At 37.4% G+C, this 20,556-nt stretch overlaps 1 long non-coding RNA gene across 1 annotated transcript in view; it reads right to left on the reverse strand.

Moving 5' to 3' along the window:
• LOC119544348 overlaps window positions 1-11,655 on the reverse strand; it is a 49,720-nt gene extending 38,065 nt beyond the window's left edge. Inside the window, exon 1 of the long non-coding RNA XR_005218818.1 lies at window positions 11,560-11,655. This is a non-coding gene — a long non-coding RNA (uncharacterized LOC119544348). The remainder of the gene's footprint in view (window positions 1-11,559) is intronic.
• Between the last annotated feature and the right edge of the window lie 8,901 nt (window positions 11,656-20,556).

Genomic DNA, 20,556 nt, shown 5'->3' on the forward strand with positions numbered 1-20,556 from the left:
CTGGAAGTCAGTCTGGCAGTTCCTTAGAAAACTAGATATAGAGCTACCATTCGATCCAGCAATTGCACTTCTCGGTATATACCCGGAAGATCGGAAAGCAGTGACACGAACAGATATCTGCACGCCAATGTTCATAGCAGCATTATTCACAATTGCCAAGAGATGGAAACAACCCAAATGTCCTTCAACAGATGAGTGGATAAATAAAATGTGGTATATACACACGATGGAATACTACGCGGCAGTAAGAAGGAACGATCTCGTGAAACATATGACAACATGGATGAACCTTGAAGACATAATGCTGAGTGAAATAAGCCAGGCACAAAAAGAGAAATATTATATGCTACCACTAATGTGAACTTTCAAAAATGTAAAACAAATGGTTTATAATTTAGAATGTAGGAGAACTAGCAGTAGAGAGCAAATAAGGAAGGGGGAACAATAATCCAAGAAGAACAGATAAGCTTTAACGTTCTGGGGATGCCCAGAAATGACTATGGTCTGTTAATTTCTGATGGATATAGTAGGAACAAGTTCACAGAAAGGTTGCTATATTATGTAACTTTCTTGGGGTAAAGTAGGAACATGTTGGAAGTTAAGCAGTTATCTTAGGTTAGTTGTCTTTTTCTTACTCCCTTGTTATGGTCTCTTTGAAATGTTCTTTTATTGTATGTTTGTTTTCTTTTTAACTTTTTTTTTCATACAGTTGATTTAAAAAAGAAGGGAAAGTTAAGAAAAAAAAAAGAAAGAAAGAAAAACAAGGAAAAAAAAAATGATGTAGTGCCCCCTTGAGGAGCCTGTGGAGAATGCAGGGGTATTCGCCTACCCCACCTCCATGGTTGCTAACATGACCGCAGACATAGGGGACTGGTGGTTTGATGGGTTGAGCCCTCTACCATAAGTTTTACCCTTGGGAAGACGGTTGCTGCAAAGGAGAGGCTAGGCCTCCCTATATTTGTGCCTAAGAGTCTCCTCCTGAATGCCTCTTTGTTGCTCAGATGTGGCCCTCTCTCTCTGGCTAAGCCAACTTTAAAGGTGAAATCACTGCCCTCCCCCCTACGTGGGATCAGACACCCAGGGGAGTGAATCTCCCTGGCAACATGGAATATGACTCCCGGGGAGGAATGTAGACCCGGCATCGTGGGACGGAGAACATCTTCTTGACCAAAAGGGGGATGTGAAAGGAAATGAAATAAGCTTCAGTGGCAGAGAGATTCCAAAACGAGCTGAGAGGTCACTCTGGTGGGCACTCTTACGCACACTTTAGACAACCCTTTTTAGGTTCTAAAGAATTGGGGTAGCTGGTGGTGGATACCTGAAACTATCAAACTACAACCCAGAACCCATGAATCTCGAAGACAGATGTATAAAAATGTAGCTTATGAGGGGTGACAATGGGATTGGGAAAGCCATAAGGACCACACTCCACTTTGTCTAGTTTATGGATGGATGAGTAGAAAAATAGGGGAAGGAAACAAACAGACAAAGGTACCCAGTGTTCTTTTTTACTTCAATTGCTCTTTTTCACTCTAATTATTATTCTTGTTATTTTTGTGTGTGTGCTAATGAAGGTGTCAGGGATTGATTTAGGTGATGAATGTACAACTATGTAATGGTACTGTAAACAATCGAAAGTACGATTTGTTTTGTATGACTGCGTGGTATGTGAATATATCTCAATAAAATGATGATTAAAAAAAAAAAAAAAAAACAACACAGTGCCTCCTCAGGGCTGTAGAGAACAGTTTTGTAAAGGGCACTATCTGCTGGGCAGGCCAGGAAAGTAAAGTTTCAGGGTGCAAGGAAAGGGGCTTTTAGCATCTATCCTGATCCCCTCCCCAGGACACTTTAAAGCCAGTCTACACCACCTTTGTGGGCCCCTGGCCCCATCATTTATATATATATATTTTATGGAGATTGTTCACATACCATATGACTATCCAAAGATCCAAAGTGTATAATCAGTTGCCCATTATACCATCATACAGCTGTGCATCCATCAACACAATTAATTTTTTTCAATTTTTATAACATTTTCATTACTCCAGAAAAGAAATAAAGACAAAAAAAGGAAACTCCAATCCTCCCATACCCCTAACCACACCCCCTCCATTGTTGATTCATAGTTTTGGTATAGTACATTTGTTTACTGTTGATGAAAGAACGTTAAAATACTACTAACTGTAGTATATAGTTTGCAATAGGTATATATTTTTTTCCTTTATGCCCCTCTATTAACTTCTAGTTATAGTGTCATACATTTGTTCTAGTTTGTGAGAGAGATTTCTAATATTTGTACAGTTAATCATGGACATTGTCCAGCACAAGATTCACTGTTTTATACATTCCCATCTTTTAACCTCCAACTTTCCTTCTGATGACATGTGTGACTCTGAGCTTACCCTTTCCACCACCTTCACACACCTTTTAGCACTGTTAGTTATTCTCACAACATGCTGCCATCACTCCTGTCCATTTCCAAACATTTAAGTTCACCCTAGTTGAACATTCTGCTCATAATAAGCAACTGCTCTCCATTCTTTAGCCTCATTCTATATCCTAGTAACTTATATTTCATGTCTCTGAGTTTACACATTATAATTAGTTCATATCAGTGAGACCCTGCAATATTTGCCTTTAATATGTCTGTCTTATTTCACTCAATATAGTGTCCTCAAGGTTTCTTCATCAACCCCTTTCTTTTAAGATGGTTTTGTTCACACGCCATACATTCCGTCCTAAGTAAACAATCGTTGGTTCCCTGTATAGTCATGTATTTATGTATTCAGCACTATCACCACTCTCTATATAAGGACATCTCCATTTCTTCCACAAAGACAGAGGAAGAGTCAAAGAAGGCAGAGAGACAAAAGAAAAAGAAAAGAGAAAGAGAAAAACAACAAAAACATGACAGCTAGAAAGCAACAAAAGGAAAGATAGCATTAATCAAAAGTAGAATAGAGAGTCAGACAACATCACCAATGCCAGGAGTTCCATATCCTTCCCCTATTCCCCACCCCCCACACCGCCCCCCATATGCATTTAGCTTTGGTATATTGCCTTTGTTATATTAAAGGAAGCATAATACAATGTTTCCATTAATTATAGCCTCTGGTTTGCATTGATTGTATCCCCCCCCCAATCTCACCCTATTTTTAACACCTTGCAATGTTGACACTCATTTGTTCTACCTCAGGTAAAAACATATTTGCACCTTTTATTACAATCATTGAGGATCCTAGGTTTCCCTGAGTTACACAGTCCCAGTCTTTATCCTTTGTCTTTTGTTCTGGTGTCCCACATGGTCCCAACCTTCCTCTTTCAACCAAACTCACAGTCATCTTTGTTCAGTGTACTTACATTGCTGTGCTACTATCTCCCACAATTGTGTTCCAAACCTCTCACTCCTATCTTTTCCTTTCTGTCCGTGGTGCTCCCTTTAGTGTTTCCTGTAGAGCAGGTATCTTGTTCACAAACTCTGTCATTGTCTATTCTCAGAGAATATTTTAAGCTCTCTCTCATATTTGAAGGACAGTTTTGACAGATATAGGATTCTTGGTTGTTGGTTTTTCTCTTTCAGTATCTTAAATATATCACCCCACTTCCTTCTTGCCTCCATGGTTTCTATTAAGAAATCCACACATAGTCTTATCAAGCTTCCTTTGTATGTGATGGATTGCTTTTCTCTTGCTGCTTTCAGGATTTTTTCTTTATCTTTGATGTTTGATAATCTGATTATTAAGTGTCTTGGCATAGGCCTATTCAGATCTATTCTGTTTGGAGTATGCTGCACTTCTTGGATCTGTAATTTTATGTCTTCCATAAGAGATGGGAAATTTTCATTGATTATTTCCTCTATTGCTTCTGCCCCTTTCCCCTTCTATTCTCCTTCTGGGACACCAATGACACATACATTCCTGATTTTCATTTTGTCCTTAAGTTCCCGGAGACTTTGCTTGTATTTTTCCATTCTTTTCTCTATCTGTTCTTTTGTGTGTAGGCTTTCAGGTGCCTTGTTCTCCAGTTCCTGAGTGTTTTCTTCTGCCTCTTGAGATCTGCTGTTGTATGATTCCATTGTGTCTTTCATCTCCTGTGTTGTGCCTTACATTTCCATAGATTCTGCCAGTTGGTTTTTTTGAACTTTCAATTTTTACCTTATATACACCCAGTATTTTAATTATACAGTTCATCTCTTTTGCCATATCTTCCCCAAACTTTTTGAATTGACTTAGTGTTAGTTGTTTCAATTCCTGTGTCTCAGTTGAAGTGTAAGTTTGTTCCTTTGGGCCATAACTTCATTTTTCTTAGTGTAGGTTGTAGTTTTCTGTTGTCTAGGCATGGTTTTCTTGGTTATCCCAATCAGGCTTTCCCAGACCAAAACGGGCTCTGGTCCCACAAGGAAGAACTATTCAGTATCTGGTTTCCCTGAGGGTGTGTCTTAGAAAATTGGTACACCCTGTGAGGCCTCAGGTCACTGTGTTTTTCTCCCCAGCAGGTGGCACCTGTCAGCCTGTAACTCCAGACTGGTGTAAGGAGGTGTGGCCCATGGCTGTTTTCCCCCAGGCTTTGGGGTCTGGTTCTGAATGGAAGGCTGGTAGTAGAGCTGGGACCCACCCCTTTCCTCTTAGGGAAGATAGGCCCCCTAGGGAGAGGTCATTAGCATTTCAATGGTCTCTCTTTGCCTGTGCTATCACCACCCTTGTCTGGGTCAGAGCACTGGGAACTGAAAATTGCTGAGGCTTTCTCCACTGAGCTGAAACAAAGACAGAAAGTCCCCTTCAGGGCCAGTCCGTGGCCACTCTCTGGCTCTCCAAGGTCAGTCTTCATCCAAAGCCTCTGTCTGCTTTTTGGGGATTTGTATTGAGCAGTCCACACTTGTTAATTAAAACCCCAGTTGGAGCTCAGCTGAGCTATATTCACTTGCTCAGAGAAAGCTGCTCTCTAGCTCCACAAGGCTTTGCAGTTCAGGTCATGGGGAGAGGGGTCTCCAGCTTGGATCCACAGTTTTTACTTACAGATTTTATGTGGTGATCTCAGGCATTCCTCCCAATTCATGTTGGTGTATGATGAGTGGATGATTACGTTTGTCCCCTGCAGATATTCTGGATTATTTACTAGTTGTTCCTGGTTGTTTATTAGTTGTTCCAGGGGGACTATCTAGCTTCCACTCTCTCTCTATGCCACCATCTTAGATCTCTCCTGGCCCTGTTTTAACTGGGTAATACTGACATGGGAAAGTTCTCTCTGAGGTCACCCTCCTCCCATAATTTTCCATCTAGGCAAAAACAGCTAGAGACAATGAAAGGAGTGTAAAAAACTATAGAGACAAACAAAAACAAACAGGACAGATCAAAATTCCTGGAGAAGGAACAGAGGAAAGGAAGTTTTCTCCTGGGGGTAAAACAATTGCACAAATAGGGTAATATTAAAAACTGTATGGCATATCCAGGGTAAGAATCAGATGAAGAAGAGCTGAAAAGATCTGATCAGTTAAATGTAGGCTATTCTAAAGGTTTAGAACAAGTTGAATCAAGCATCAAAGAAGAGCCTTAACACAATGCCAATCAACAATAAAACTAGAAAATAGAGAGAAACTGACCTTCAGAGTAAACTCATTAAGATAATCAGATGCCTAGACATCAGCAAAAAATTACAAGCCATACCAAGAAACAAGAAGGTATGGTACAGTCAAGGGAAAAAAATAATACTTCACAGAATTTGGAACAACTAATCAAAGATGTTCAAACAAATCTCCTAAATCAATTCAAGAAGATGAAGGAAAATATGGCTAAAGATATAAAGGATATTAAGAAGACACATGGTGAGCCTAAAGAAGAATTTGAAAGTACAAAAAGAAACATAACAGAAATTCTGGGAATGAAAAGCACAGTGTAAGAGATTAAAAATACACTAGCGGCATATGACAGAAGATTTGAACAGGCAAAAAAACAAAAAAAAGAACTAGCCAACTAGAAGACATGGCAATTGAAATCTTATAGACAAAAGAACAGACAGAGAAAAGAAAATAATGGAAAAAATTAAGCAGGGTCTCAGGGACTTGAATGACAGCATGACACTCACAAATATACATGTCATGGGTGTCCCTGAAAGAGAAAAGAAGGGAAAGCAGCAGAAAGAATATCTGGGGAAATAATGGCCCAAAAGCAGCAAGAGGAAAGTGATTCATCACATACAAGGGACCTGCAATAAGACTAAGTGCTGATTTCTCATCAGAAACAATGGATATGAGAAGGCAGTAGTATGATATATTTAAGGCAATGAAAGAGCAAAACTGTCAGCCAAAAATTCTTTATTCAGCAAAATTGTTCTTCAGAAATGAGGCACAGTTTGCAATATTAACACACAGAAACTGAGAGAGTTTTTCACAAGAGACCTGCCCTACAAGAAATTCTAAATGGAATTTTTCTGAAAGAAAAAGATGGAGGGAAAGGTTTAGAGTAGAGAGAAGAAATGAAGATTATCAGTAAAGGTAGCTAAAAGGGTAAAAAGAGAGACAAAAAAAAAGAGAGAGGACAAATAAAAACCAAAGGATAAAATGGCCGAACTAAGTACTACATTTATAGTAATAACATTGAATGTTAATGGATTAAACTCCCGAATCAAAAGCCACAGACTGGCAGAATGGATTAAAAAGTATGACCCAACTATATGCTGTCTACAAGAGACTCACTTGGACCCAAAGACACAAATAGATTGAAAGTGAAAGTTTGGAATAAGATATTCCACACAAGCAGTAACCAATAAAGAGCTGTGCAGCTATACTAATATAGGACAAAGACTTTAAAGGTAAAACTGTTATAAGAGACAAGGAAGGACACTATACATTAATTTAAAAAAGGGGAATCCACTGAGAAATAAATAGCGATCATAAATATTTCTGTACCTAACTATGGTGCCCCAAAATAGAAGAGCAAACACTGGAAAAACTGAAAGGAATAATAGACACTTCTACAATAATAGTTGGAGACTTCAGTACACTACTTTCACCAATAGATAGAACATCTGGACTAAGGATCAATAAAGAAACAGAGACTTGAATAATATGATAAATGAACTATACCTAACAGACATCCAAAATATTGCACCCCAAAATAGCAAGAGAAAGATTCTTCTCAAGTGCGCATGGAACATACTCCAGGATAGACCATGTGCTGGGTCACAAAACAAGTCTCAATAAATTTTTAAAAAATTGAAATTATACAAAGCACTTCACTGACCATAATGGAATGAAGCTGAAAATCAATAACAGATGGAAAACTGGGAAACTCACAAATAAATGGAAATTAAACAACATACTCTTAAACAATCAGTGGGTCAAAGAAAAAATTGCAAAAAAAAAATCCATATCTATCTCAAGACAAATGAAAATGAGAACACAACATATCAAAACTTATGCAGTGCAGTAAAGGCAGTGCTGAGAGGGACATTTATAGCCCTAAATGCTTACATTAAAAAAGAAGAAAGAGCTAAAATCAGGGCCCTAACTGCATAGTTGGAGGAATGCAGAAAAAGAACAGGAAACTAATCCCAAAACAGGCAGAAGGAAAGAAATAACAAAGATTAGAGCATAAATCAATGAAATTGAGAGGAAAAACAAACAAGAGAGTGAATTAACAAAACCAAAAGCTGGTTCTTTGAGGAGATCAATAAAATTCAAACCCTTAGCTAGACTGACAAAGGAAAAAAGAAAGAAGACCCAAATAAACAAAATCAGAAATGAGAGAGGGGACAGTACTAATGACCCCACAGAAATAAAAAGGATCATAAGAGGATACTATGATCAACTGTATGCCAACAAATTAGACAACTTAGATGAAATGGACAAATTCCTATAAACACACGAACTACTTACACAGACTCTGGAAGAAATAGAAGCCCTCAGCAGGCCAATTACAAGTAAAGAGATTGAGTCAGTGATCAAAAACCTACCAACAGGGAAAAGCCCAAGACAAGATGGCTTCACAGATGAATTCTACCAATCATTCTAAGAATTAATACCAATCCTGCTCAAACTCTTCCAAAAAAATGAAGAGGAGATAACGCTACCTAACTCATTCTATGAGGCCAATGTCACCCTAATTCCAAAGCCAGATAAAGATATTACAAGAAAAGAAAATCACAGAACAATTTCTCTTATGAATATCGATGCCAAAATTCTCAATAAAATACTAGAAAACTGAATCCAACAGCTCATTAAAAGAATTATACACCACAATCACATGGATTTTATCCCAGGTATGCAAGTGTGGTTCAGTACAAGAAAATCAATTAATGTAAGACACCACATTAACAAATTGAAGGGGAAAAACCACATGATCATCTTGATTGATGCAGACAAGGCATTTGACAAGATCTAGCATACTTTCTTGATAAAAACACTTAGAAAAATAGAATTAAAAGGAAACTTCCTCAACATGATAAAGGGAATATATGAAAAGCCCACAGCTAACATTGTACTCAATAGTGAAAGACTGAAAACTTTGCTTCTAAGATCTGGAACAACACAAGGAAGCCCACTGTCACCACAGCTATTCAACATTGTGCTAGAATTTCTAGCCAGAAACTTTAGGAAAGAAAAAGAAATAAAAGGCATCCAAATTGGAAAGGAAGAAGTAAAACTTTAACACTATTTGCAGGTGACATGATCCTATATATATAAAAAGTCCCCACAAATGTACAACAAAGATACTAGTGCTAATAAATTGGTTCTGCAAAGTGGTGGGATACAAGATCAACACACAAAAATCGGTAGTGTTTCTGTTCACTAGTAATGAGCAATCTGAGCAGGAAATATTTTTAAATGCCATTTACAATAACAACTGAAAGAATCAACTATCTAGGAATAAAGTTAACCAAGGATGTAAAGGACTAATGCACAGAAAAATATAAAACATTGCTAAAAGAAATCAAAGAAGTCCTTAAAAAACAGAAGGACATTCCATGTTCGAGGATTGGAAAAATAAATATCATTAAGATATCAATTCTGCCCAAATTGATTTATGGAGTCAACACAATCCCAGTCAAAATTCCAACATCCTACTTTGCAGAAATGGAAAATCCAATTATCAAATTTATTTGGAAGGAAATTTACTTGGAAGCAAATTTATTTGGGGCCCCAATAGCCAAAAACATCTTAAAAAAGAACATAGTTGGAGGACCCACACTTGCTGGGAGAACTGGATATCCATATGCAAAAGAATGAAAGAGTACCTGTATCTCACACTATATACATAAATTAACTCAAAGTTAATTTTAGGACTATAAAACTATACGACTATAAAACTCCTAGAAGAAAATGTAGAGAAGCACCTTCAAGATCTTATGGTAGGCAAAGGTTTCTTAAGACTTTAAACATAAAGCACAAGCAGTGAAAGAAAAAATAGATAAAATTAAATACTTTTGTGCATCAAAGGATTTTGTCAAGACATCAAAGGATTTTGAAAAGACAGCCTACTCAATGGGAGAAAATATTTGGAAACTACATATCCAATAAGGATTTAATATCCAGAATAAATAAAGAAATCCTACAACTCAACAATAAAAAGACAAACAACCCAATTATAAATGGGCAAAAGACTTGAATAGACATTTCTCCAAAGATGAAATACAAATGGCTAAAAAGTACACGTAAAGATGCTCAACATCACTACCTGTTGGGAAATGCAAATCAAAATCACAATGAGATACTATTTCACATCTACTAGAGTGGCCACTATTTAAAAAACAGAAAACTACAAGTGTTAGAGAGGATGTGGAAAAATAGGAAAACCTATTCACTGTTGGTGAGAATGTAAAATGTGCAGCACTGTGGAAGACAGTCTGGCAGTTCCTCAGGAAACTAAGAATAGAATTACCATTTGATCTCACAATCCCACTACTATGTATATACCCAGAAGAACTGAAAGCAGGGACTCAAACAGATATCAGCACACAGATGTTCATAGCAGCATTATACACGATTTCCAAAAGATGGAAACAACCCAAGTGCCCATCAACTGAAGAATGGATAAACAAAATGTGGTATATTCAGATGACTGAATATTATTCATCCATAAAAAAAGGAATGAAGTCCTCCCGCATGCAACAACATGGATGAACCCTGAGGACATTATGTTGAGTGAAATAAGTCAGACACAAAGGGTCAAATATTGTTTGATTTCACTGCTATGAACTAATTATAATAAGCAAACTTAAAGAGTTTGAATCTAGAATATAGGTCATCAGAGATAGATTAGGGTTAGAGAATGGGTAGTTGATGCTTAATTTGTATGGACTTTCTATTTAGGCTGACTGTAAAGGTTTGGAAATGGATGGTGATAATGGTGGCACATTGTTGTGAGTGTAAACAGCATTGAATTATATAGGTCAATGTGATTAATAGAGGAAACTTTATGATGTATATATTACTAGAAAAAAATTAAAAGATAAAACATAGGACTATACAATACAGTGAACCCCATTGTAGATGATGGACTATAGTTAATAATACAAATGTAAGAATGTTCTTTCATTATAACAAATGTATGATCCTAATACAAGGTGGTAATAATAGGGTGGTATATGGGAAAAAATACCCCTAATGTAAATAATGGACAGTAGAAGCATTTTAATAATCTTTCATCAATTGTAACAAAGGTAACTATTGTTAAAACAATAGTAAAATTATAAAAACATGCTATCATTAAGAGTAACAAATGTTTCACACCAATGCAAGGCGGTGTTGCGGGAAGGTGCATGGGAATCCTGTATTTTATGCATGATTGTTTTATAAACTTATAATTTTTCTTATTAAGAAAAAAAGGGCAACAGAGAGGGGGTCCTTGTGGTGATAGAACTGTTTAGTATCTTTTAGACTGTGGTGGTAGATCCAGAAACATGTCATAAAATTATATAGAACTACACATATAGACATACAAATGAGTACAAGTAAAACTGGAGAAATTTGAATAAAGTGGGTGAACTGTAGCAATACCAATATCGTGGCTGTGATATTATACTTTAGTTTTACAGAATGTTAACACTGAGAGAAACTAGGTAAAGTATACACAGGTTCTCTCTGTTTTTTCTTACAACTGCATGTGAATCTGCAATTATCTCAATAAAAAGTTCAAGTGAAAAAAAATACCAAGCAAATTTTCTACCAATTCTTTACTACCATGGGTTACTTTTCTTTACAAGGTACTCCTCAAAGCAAAATGGAAATGAGGAGTGCTCATTAGTAAGCAAATATTTTGCCACACATTGGTTAAGACAAGCTATGTCCATAGGATATCCCACTCCGTGAGCTGGAAACCATTTAAGCAGTTTGCATTCAGATAGTCAATAAATACTTTATAGTCTTTCAAATAAATAATATGCCAGTAGCTAATTTACTATATGAAAAAACATGACCATTAATTTCCATTAATTTCTCTCTCCCTCTCTCTCTCTCTCTCTCTGGTTTGGAGCAAAAGTGAGTTTGGAACCACCTTCCATAAAAAATATAAGTAGGAACTTCCGTCTTGGCAGGAGTTTGGAAAAGGCTTTTTAACTTACCTCACAGAACTTTGACTTTACTTCCTACAAAAGTAGTAGCTATATTAGGAACTCCCTTCCATCTGTAACCCAGAATCCTGCAGTTTCAGGCACAGGCTTTGTTTTGAATGATCATATTTTCTTCTCTTTTTGCAAGCTCATCCAAGACATCTGATTTGTGGGAGACAAGCTCATTCCCCCATTCTCCACTTTTTACATGCAGCCATCAGGTCATATAACAAACTATACCCCCTGACTAATTAACTCTCTTAATGTAGGCCCACGTTCACAAAGTTGACTTAATATTTTACCTTAAGTTTTAGAAAGGGTTGTTATAAGAAATAGCCGTATGAAGACTACTTCTGCATTTCCTTAAACTAGTAATAGAATGTGTTGTTTACCATGCTGTTTCATGTCTCACATATAATGATTTTTGTGATAAATTTCTCTATTTCTGTTAGAGTGTTAGGGAAAACAAAATGCTAAAATGCTCCTTTGGATACGAAGCTTTATGTAATTCCTTAGATTGGAGAAATATATTATTCAACATGATTTATTTTTGCCCTATCTGCCAAGAAACTCAGCTCTAAGTTTTGTGTTCATTTACTATTTTTAACCTAGCTATAACTACTTTCTCCTTACCCCTACCCTATTTATTTCATTGCAATTTGTCTTAATTGTGTGTACTTTTTATCTAAGAATTTTATTTTAGCTGACTTAAATCCATTTAATGCCTATGATTAAATAATAAAATCATTTTCATAATGCTACTTTAGGCATTAATTTTAATTTTTTTACAAGAATATAAACAATATTTTAGAAGGAAATAGACCTAGAAAAAGACACATGTAGGATTACATAATGTGTATTTCTGTTCACTTTAAAACTTAGGACTCAGGGATGTTTAGTTCCCTATTTTAACAACTGCATAGATTTCTCTTTATTTAAGACAAATTAAGTGCATAACTCATGCAGTGGACCTAAAAAAAAATAAGAAAAAAAAGCACCCTGTCAGAGGTTTCCAAAATAGTTTCTGGCCCCAAATAAAATAAAGTAAGTATATTTGCTTGGGTATAAGCAAAATCAAAAAGGAGAGAAACTTATGATCACTAAAAGGAAATGTATTAACGACAACAAAAATGATGAGAATGTAAAAATCCATTAAGTCACCACTGAAGGAATCTCTGTTCTGCTCTGTAAGTTTGTAAGCCAAAGAGCAGTGACAAAGGACATCACACCTTTCTTGGCTGTGTCTTTTTTCTTACTCTTCACCAGGAGTTCAAAGACAGATTATAATTCTGTACTAGCTGGTTTAAGCCCACTCTGAGAATCCCTGGTTGCCAACCCTCTACTCCTTTCCCTTCTCTTATATTAAAAGTGTTTCCCATTGGAATTGTAGAGGAAGCTAGACAAAGATCACTGTGCAACGTGGCTGCTCAGCCTGACCCTCTATCTACCCTTCCTGGGGCCACGCTCATCTTGGGCTCTCAGCAGTGGTTTCTCATTGGCTTCTCTTGGCAATAGTTCCCAATGTCAATAGCTTCGTGTGGTGGATCTCAGCTATTGAAATTGGGAACTTCTCTGTTGTACTATTGCTTTGCTTGATGAGGGCTCTTACAATTGACAGATCCAGTCAGTGGTGACCATCTTGTCAGCATTGTCCCTCATCACTGTAACATGTCTACCATCACCCTTTGTCTTAACTGAAGTCTACCTGTTCATGCATGTACAGCTGGTGCCCAGTAAAGGAGAATTCAAGCATCATTACTTTGTTTGTTGGCCCAGATCCCTTCACTCATGAGCCTTTTGCCCCTTTTTATCTTGTTCCTGAATTCCTGCTTGATTTTTGGACCCATAACTGATTTGATTTTTCAGATTTTAACTTGTAAATTTTCTTAGACGTATACTATAGGCTATTACCGGACCAAGGTGGTGGATTCTTTTGCCCAATGTGCTCAAATGACCAATTTCTGAGTCACCAGGATTTCAAAGAGAGAATGAGTTTATTGCTAAGCGAGAAGCAGGAGAACAGATGGCCTATCGGTCCAAAATCTGTCTCCCCAAACCGAAGTAATTCTGATAGTTTTATAGCATCAAAAGATGGGCAGGTTTTAGGATAATGAGTACAATGGCCCCAGATGATGTAATTAGAAGTAATCTAATTATTGAGTATGTCCAGATTGATTACATGCTTAGTCACAGAATGTATGTAGGAAAATGGCAGCCTTAATTTGATGATGGACATGACTTTTAGTATTATAATGAGGTATAGGGGACTTTAGGTTAAAGTATAAGCTACTGCACATGTCAGGCAGGCTCATTTTGGTTAGGTCCAGCTTCTGTTATCAAGATAACTTTGGACTTGGGATGGGTTAGTTCTAGGCTAACCCAAGACTCTTCATTAATAAACATTAGAGGCTGTCTTCAGTGATCATAAGACTTTAAAGTTGAAAAACTGGACAAATGGGTACAAGTGAAGGTTAGTCACAAGGTTTTTATAATCACAGGGCACAAGATAAAGACTATACAATCATTATCAAAAGATCAAGGCAGCTGGATTACAGTTCAGGTACTCAGGTATTTCCCTCTCTCTACTCTAATATACCAGAAAGTAAAAAGGAATATCGATATAATGATTTAGTAATCATAACCAGTCCTTAAATCCTAACTTCTCAGTTACAAGACCAGCTCTCTGGATACCTCTGATTTCTAAAGTTAAATAGTAACTACCTTGTGCAGTGCCCCATAGACCTGCCTCACTCTCCCTTCAACCCTATTACGGGGCTCTACTACTCATGTTCAAAGCCTCTTGTGAATGCTAATTCCTATTCTTTTAGGGGAGCTGCCCCAAGTAAGTCAGGAGTGGTGTACTCAGAGGTGCCTCACAGACTTTCTCCTGCTCTTTCCGGAGCCAGGGCCCAGGCCCACATTTGTTGCAGATGAGTTCTCAGGGTATTTGAGAATGTACTCCAGGGGTTTCCATGTGGAATCCATCACTTCTTCATATCCTATTCAGATATGAAGACAATTTTACAAACACCCAAATTCCTTTTCATTTTTATGGTTCATACAAGGCATTGATCCAAATTGGAAAACAGGAACATCTTCAGCTATTTCAAACTAGATAAATTAACTGAACTCTAATGTTCAAACTGGACACCACTTACAGTGATGATTTTAAATACTCCACTCAGGTGGTTCTAGCCACAATGGCTAACTCTCAGTTCCTCAAATCTACCAAGCACTTTCAAGACCAAGGGCATTTGCACTTTTTGCTTCCTCTGCCTCAAGTGCTTTTCTCTCTAGTCACATAAATTCTCCTCTTCATCCTTTAGGTTTGAATGGCTGAAATACCATTTCCTTGAAGATGAAAAGATGCCTCTCCTATCCATCTAAACGAACTTTCCTCGTCCGTTACACCCACTTACTTTCCATCATAATGCCCTATTTCCTTCATAGGACACATTATGATACAACAAATGTGATTATTTATTTACTATTTATTGTCTCCCTCACTAGGAAAAAAGCTTTGTGATGCAGAGAAAATTTCAGTTTTGCTCTTCACTGAATCCTTATCCATTAGCCCAAGCCTAGCATATAAATCATTCAAATATTTTTATTGATTTTAAAAATAGCTTTAATTACCATCTAAAAGCTGAGCGTTCCCAAATCCCCTATTTCTAGCCCAGATTTCTCTTTTATATCCAACTGCCTCATTAACCACTTCATTAGAACACTTGCCTCAAACTCAGCATGCCCAAAGCTAAAATCATCATCTATCCTCTCCAGGATGTACTCATTAGCCTGCTTCCCTTGCTCAATAAATGATACTGCTATCTAAAAACTATTCAAGCTAAAAGTTCAAGAGTCATCCTTGACTCCATCCTTCTCTCTTTATACCAAGCTGACACTAGCCTACACCCCACCTTTGTATGGATTACAAAAAACATGTCCCCTATGGGTGGATGCAGCCTTGTGGATATATAGATTGGTAAGCAGATCTTGCCTTTGTGTGCAGAAAAGGTACCTGTCCCTCCAGGTGGACAGAGCCCCACACAGGGCACACTGCTTAGCAGCAGAGAAACAACTAGATCTCAGCGTCCACTCACCTTGAGCCAGACACTTTGTGCATAATCTGCACACCAGTTCTGTTACCAATCCTGTTGCTCCTCGGAGCCAATCAATCACCAAGTCTGGATATTTCTATTGTCTGTATATGTATTTCCATCTTTTCATCTTCATTGCCATTTCCCAAACATGGGAAACATCCTGTGGAAAACTGCCAAAAATTTTACGAGTCTCATTGTGTTTTAGTTTCCTAGCAGCTAAAACAAATACCATACAATGAACTGGCTTAACAACAGGAATTTATTGGTTCATGGTTTCAGACGCTAGAGGCTTGCTTCCTTCTGAGGTCAGAATCTTCCAGTTGGCCAGCAATCTTGGGGGGTCCTTGGCTTTTCCATCATATGGCAATGTCCATGGTGGCATCTTCTCCTTTCTCTTCCAGTTTCCATTGATTTTCAGCTTCTGGCTGCTCCCCATGGCTTCTCTTTTTCTGTGTCCAATTTCCTTTGCCTGTAAGGACTTCAGCTGTATTGGATTAAAGCCCACCCTCTTTCAGTGTGGGCACATCTTAACTAATAACATCTTCAACGGTCCTTTTCACAAATGGGTTCACACCCACAGGACCAGAGGTTGGGACACAAACATGCCTTTTGTGGGGGACATGATTCAATACCCAAAGGACTGCCTCTAGTCTCTCTCCCTCCAAGACATTCTTATGTGGTAGAGTAAACCTAATAAACTATAAACTTGATCTTGACACTTCAGTATTAAAACCCTTCATTGTATGTTTCATATATGTGCATACTGTAGGGTGGAGAGCTGCAAGGTATCATGATTTAACTGGGATTAAATATATATTTATGTTTAGCATTTTCAAAATGTCATCCTGCTTACACCTGTTTACTTGATGGTCTCCTCCCCTGGACTGCAAGTCTTTGAAGTGAGTGGCTGTGTCCGCATAGTAAATGGTCAATACATGTTTGTTGAATGAATGATCAAACCATAATTTCCCCAATAAATCCCTCCCCCCCCCCAATGAAGTGTCTCACTTCCACTTAGATTTGTTACACTATGGGTACATTTACATTCTCTTATGAACATGGAAAGCCTACCCTACTGGCATTTCCTGACTCCCTCTCCCTACACCAGCCCTATAGCTTGACTTCACCCATTTTGACAGTGAGAAGTAAAATGGGGTTGTATGGTTTTAAAAAAATTAGTCTCCTGAAACAACAAAAATTCAGACAGCAAATATACCACCATATTCACAGACATAAGCATTCAGACTTCAACAGAAAGGTACGTGAAAAGCCTTTCCATTCTTCATTCTTATTTATGAAAACGTTGTTTTTGACAGTTTGTAGACCAAAACACAGAAACCTCAAAGTTGGCACAGAATGTTATCTGGAAGGCAGACTGACCGAATACTGTGTTATTATCTCATTCCCAGGAAATGTCCTCCCTAGCATTCACTTTTGTTATGATTCTACCCTAAGCTTGAAATTGAGAGGATTTTCATAAACAGTCCTTAAAAATAAAATGTTTTCTTCTGATGATCACTGTAGAAGAAATGTTTTTGAGAGTCTCTGGACATTGCACTAATGAGAATATTTGAATTGCTTTTCCTCTGGCCAAATCCATCCCCATTTTTGCTGAATCACCAACTATATTATGTTCTGCTTTCTTGCTCCCACTGAAATATGTTTATGTATCTTATCAAAATAGAAACAGCCACTGTAAGCAGTTCCGTCAGAAAGGAAGGAAACATTGGCCCTTCCTTCACAAAAGGATGTTCGTTCATGGGAACGGGTTCCAGCAGAAAGTCCTAACCAATATACAGGGAGAGCAGAATCCTTTATCAGATTTCTGTATCAGAGCACATTTCAAATACTCTGAAAGTTTTGGTATCTGTTGAGGGATAAAATATTGATTCTTTCTCCAAGTCTTATCTTGAGTTCATCATATTTAGTTAATAGACCCAGTTAATCAAACATTTTGAAGATGTGCCATTTCATCCTCAACACTTCTTTTAATGCAATTGTACTGAGATATATTCACACACCATACAATCCAACCAACGTATACAATCAATGGCTCACAGTATAATCACAGAGTTGTGCATTCATTACCACAATCAATTTTAGAACATTTTCATTACTCCAGAAAAAGAAATAAAATAAAAAAGAAAATCCCAAACATCCCATACCCTTTATCTCCCCTTATTAATGACACCTAGTATTGGTGTGGTACATTTGTTACTGTTGATGAAAGAATATTAAGATATTACTGTTAACTATAGTCCATAGTTTGCAATAGGTACATTTTTTCCCCATATACCCCTCTATTATTAACTTGTAATAGTGTCATACATTTGTTCTAGTTTCTAGTGTCGTACATTTGCTCTAGTTTTATCCCTTTTAATAATGATAGAAATAGTATTCATTTTAACCTCAACTAAAGAGAGATTATCTGTTGAATAGTTTATATTGAATCCAGGCAACTGTCCAAGCAAATACATTAATCTTATTCACCATCTTCAAATATTCACATGTAAATCCTGAGGCCTAAAATCAAGACATTCTAACCACAGATTCAAAAATCTCATATCAGGTCTAAGATCCTGAAACACGTCTAATCAAGAGCTAGTATAGTGCAATGGGAAGGAAATGGTTTGGTGAAGCAGAGTCCAGCCCCTGCAGACTGGAAGGAGAAGTATTAATGGTGAGGAGGGGGAAAATATGGCAGATTGTAGTCTGGAGTTGAAGTCACAGACTATTGCAGGACATTGATGCAAGGAAAGATGTCTAGGGTGGTACTTCAGTTGGATCTCTGAAGCTCTAGGCATCAGCTGTTGTACTTATTGTTCTGAGCAGATGATCTCCTTTCTTACCTGTTACACATAACTATCACTGAACTTGCCAGGTTGTATTATCTAGTTATATAATTGTTATATAATTGTTTCTGTAAGATCCTTGAGGTAAGGCTCTGTGTCATACAATAATCCACATCACCAGGGAACAGTGCCTGGCACAGAGTAATACTCAAAAAAGATTGGTCAAATGAATGAATTTTTATGATACTTGAGGTCCACTTTAACAGATCACTGAGAAAAGTATAGTTTGACATGTTCAGTCTTTACTACTTAGATTATGACAATATTCAATTTGTTATTTGACTTCCAAATGCACAAATTTAAGGAAAACACTAATTCACCAACTAAAAATATATGACAATGCTTTCTTATTTGGAGTACACTGACTGATATTTAAATGGAATGACTTGTCAGAATTTTAAATTGTTGTTTGGTGTGAGTTCTGCTTTCTCATCTCTGCTCATCTTCCTGTTTTTTATTGGCTCAGTCATACTCTGTGCTTATTCCACCACCTTAGTTCAAGTATAAGCATATGTGGTCTCCCCCTCTTTGACAATCTTCTATTCCAGTCTGCCCCACAACCAACCCCACCAGTCTCAGTAAAGTTACTTTTCCTCATCACTGTTCAACAAAACATTTATAATGAGAACCAATATCCATTATCCCTTATTATTCCCAAAACATGACAAGAAATGTTGGATTATTTAATCTTACAGCAACATTTTACAGATGGGAAAAAAAAACAAAACTGACAGTTTAGAAAACTTACATAAATTATCCATGGTCATATAGTTAGTAAGTGGCAATATCAGGATGCAGACCCAAGACTGGTAAATCCAGAACCTAAATGTTTAATATCTGCACTATACTTCCAAATTGCAGTGAGGTTGTGGTTTGTGGATGGGGAGTGGGTTAAATACCTGATGAGTAATTATCTAGTAAAACAGACTCAAAAATAATTATAATTTAAGTGCTGAAATAGAGGTTTGTCCAAACAAACCAGGGAGATTAAGTAACTCTGTTTGACTGGTTACATTAAACTTAATATGCAGATAATAAAGAGTAACTTTTCGAAAAGGGAAAGGTATGTTTGTGCAAAGGAAAATTGTTCAGTGGAATCATAGAGTAGAAAGAAGAGGTAAAGCTAGAAACGTAGGCTGGAGACAGTGAAAGGACTTGTATCCCATGATAATGGGAGGCTAAGGATTTTGTCTTTGGGTGAAGGTGTCAGGCAATCATCCGAGACTTTTAAGCAGAGGATAACACGCATCAGTGGGCTACCATGTTAGCCAAAGCTAGGGGCACCATTTACATCAGAGTCTATGTGAATGGGCCCCCCCTGGGATTAAGCACTACCCTGCATGACAACCAGGTAGAGAACTTAGAGAAATGCTAAAGGCAGGACAATTGTGGGATGGAGCTTGGAGAGATTTATCAGTTGAAAGACATTGGCAATAGAATTTGAATTAAGGTGGTAACAAAGTGGTTGATATGAGGGATGCATTTGAAGAGGTCTTTTAAAGGTAAAATCACAAAACATGGTAAATGACCGAATTTGAGGAGTGAGGAAAAAGAGGTGTCCAAGATAACTCCAAGGTTTGTAGATTGAAGGTTTTTGGTACTCCTGGTCAAGGTTGGGACTACACCTGGGAGGAATGGAGTAGAGGAGTAATCAGTTTAGTATTAGAAACATTAATGTCCAGCAACAGATGTCAAAGCTGCTGTCATGAATATGAAAATGGAGCTCAAGAGAGGAGTCAGCACAGGAGAGATGGATTTGGTGGTTGGCAGCACATTAATAATTGTAGACACCATGGGAATGAATGAAATAAATAACTTTAGGAGAGAAAGGTGAATGAGAATAAAGAAGGCCAAGTAAATCTTGGGTGAATAAAAACATTGAAGGGTCGGATGAAACAGCAGAAAGAGTGAAGGAGACCGAGAAAGAGGGAAAAAAACATGGGAGGAGAACTACACAATAGTGTCAGATGTTACAAAGATATCAAGGAAGATGAGGACTGAAAAAGAGTTTCTGGATTTGTCAATTTACTTAACGAGACATTTTCTAAGGAGACGTG

Source organism: Choloepus didactylus, chromosome 9 (assembly GCF_015220235.1).
Source record: "Choloepus didactylus isolate mChoDid1 chromosome 9, mChoDid1.pri, whole genome shotgun sequence".
NCBI lineage: Eukaryota > Metazoa > Chordata > Mammalia > Pilosa > Megalonychidae > Choloepus > Choloepus didactylus.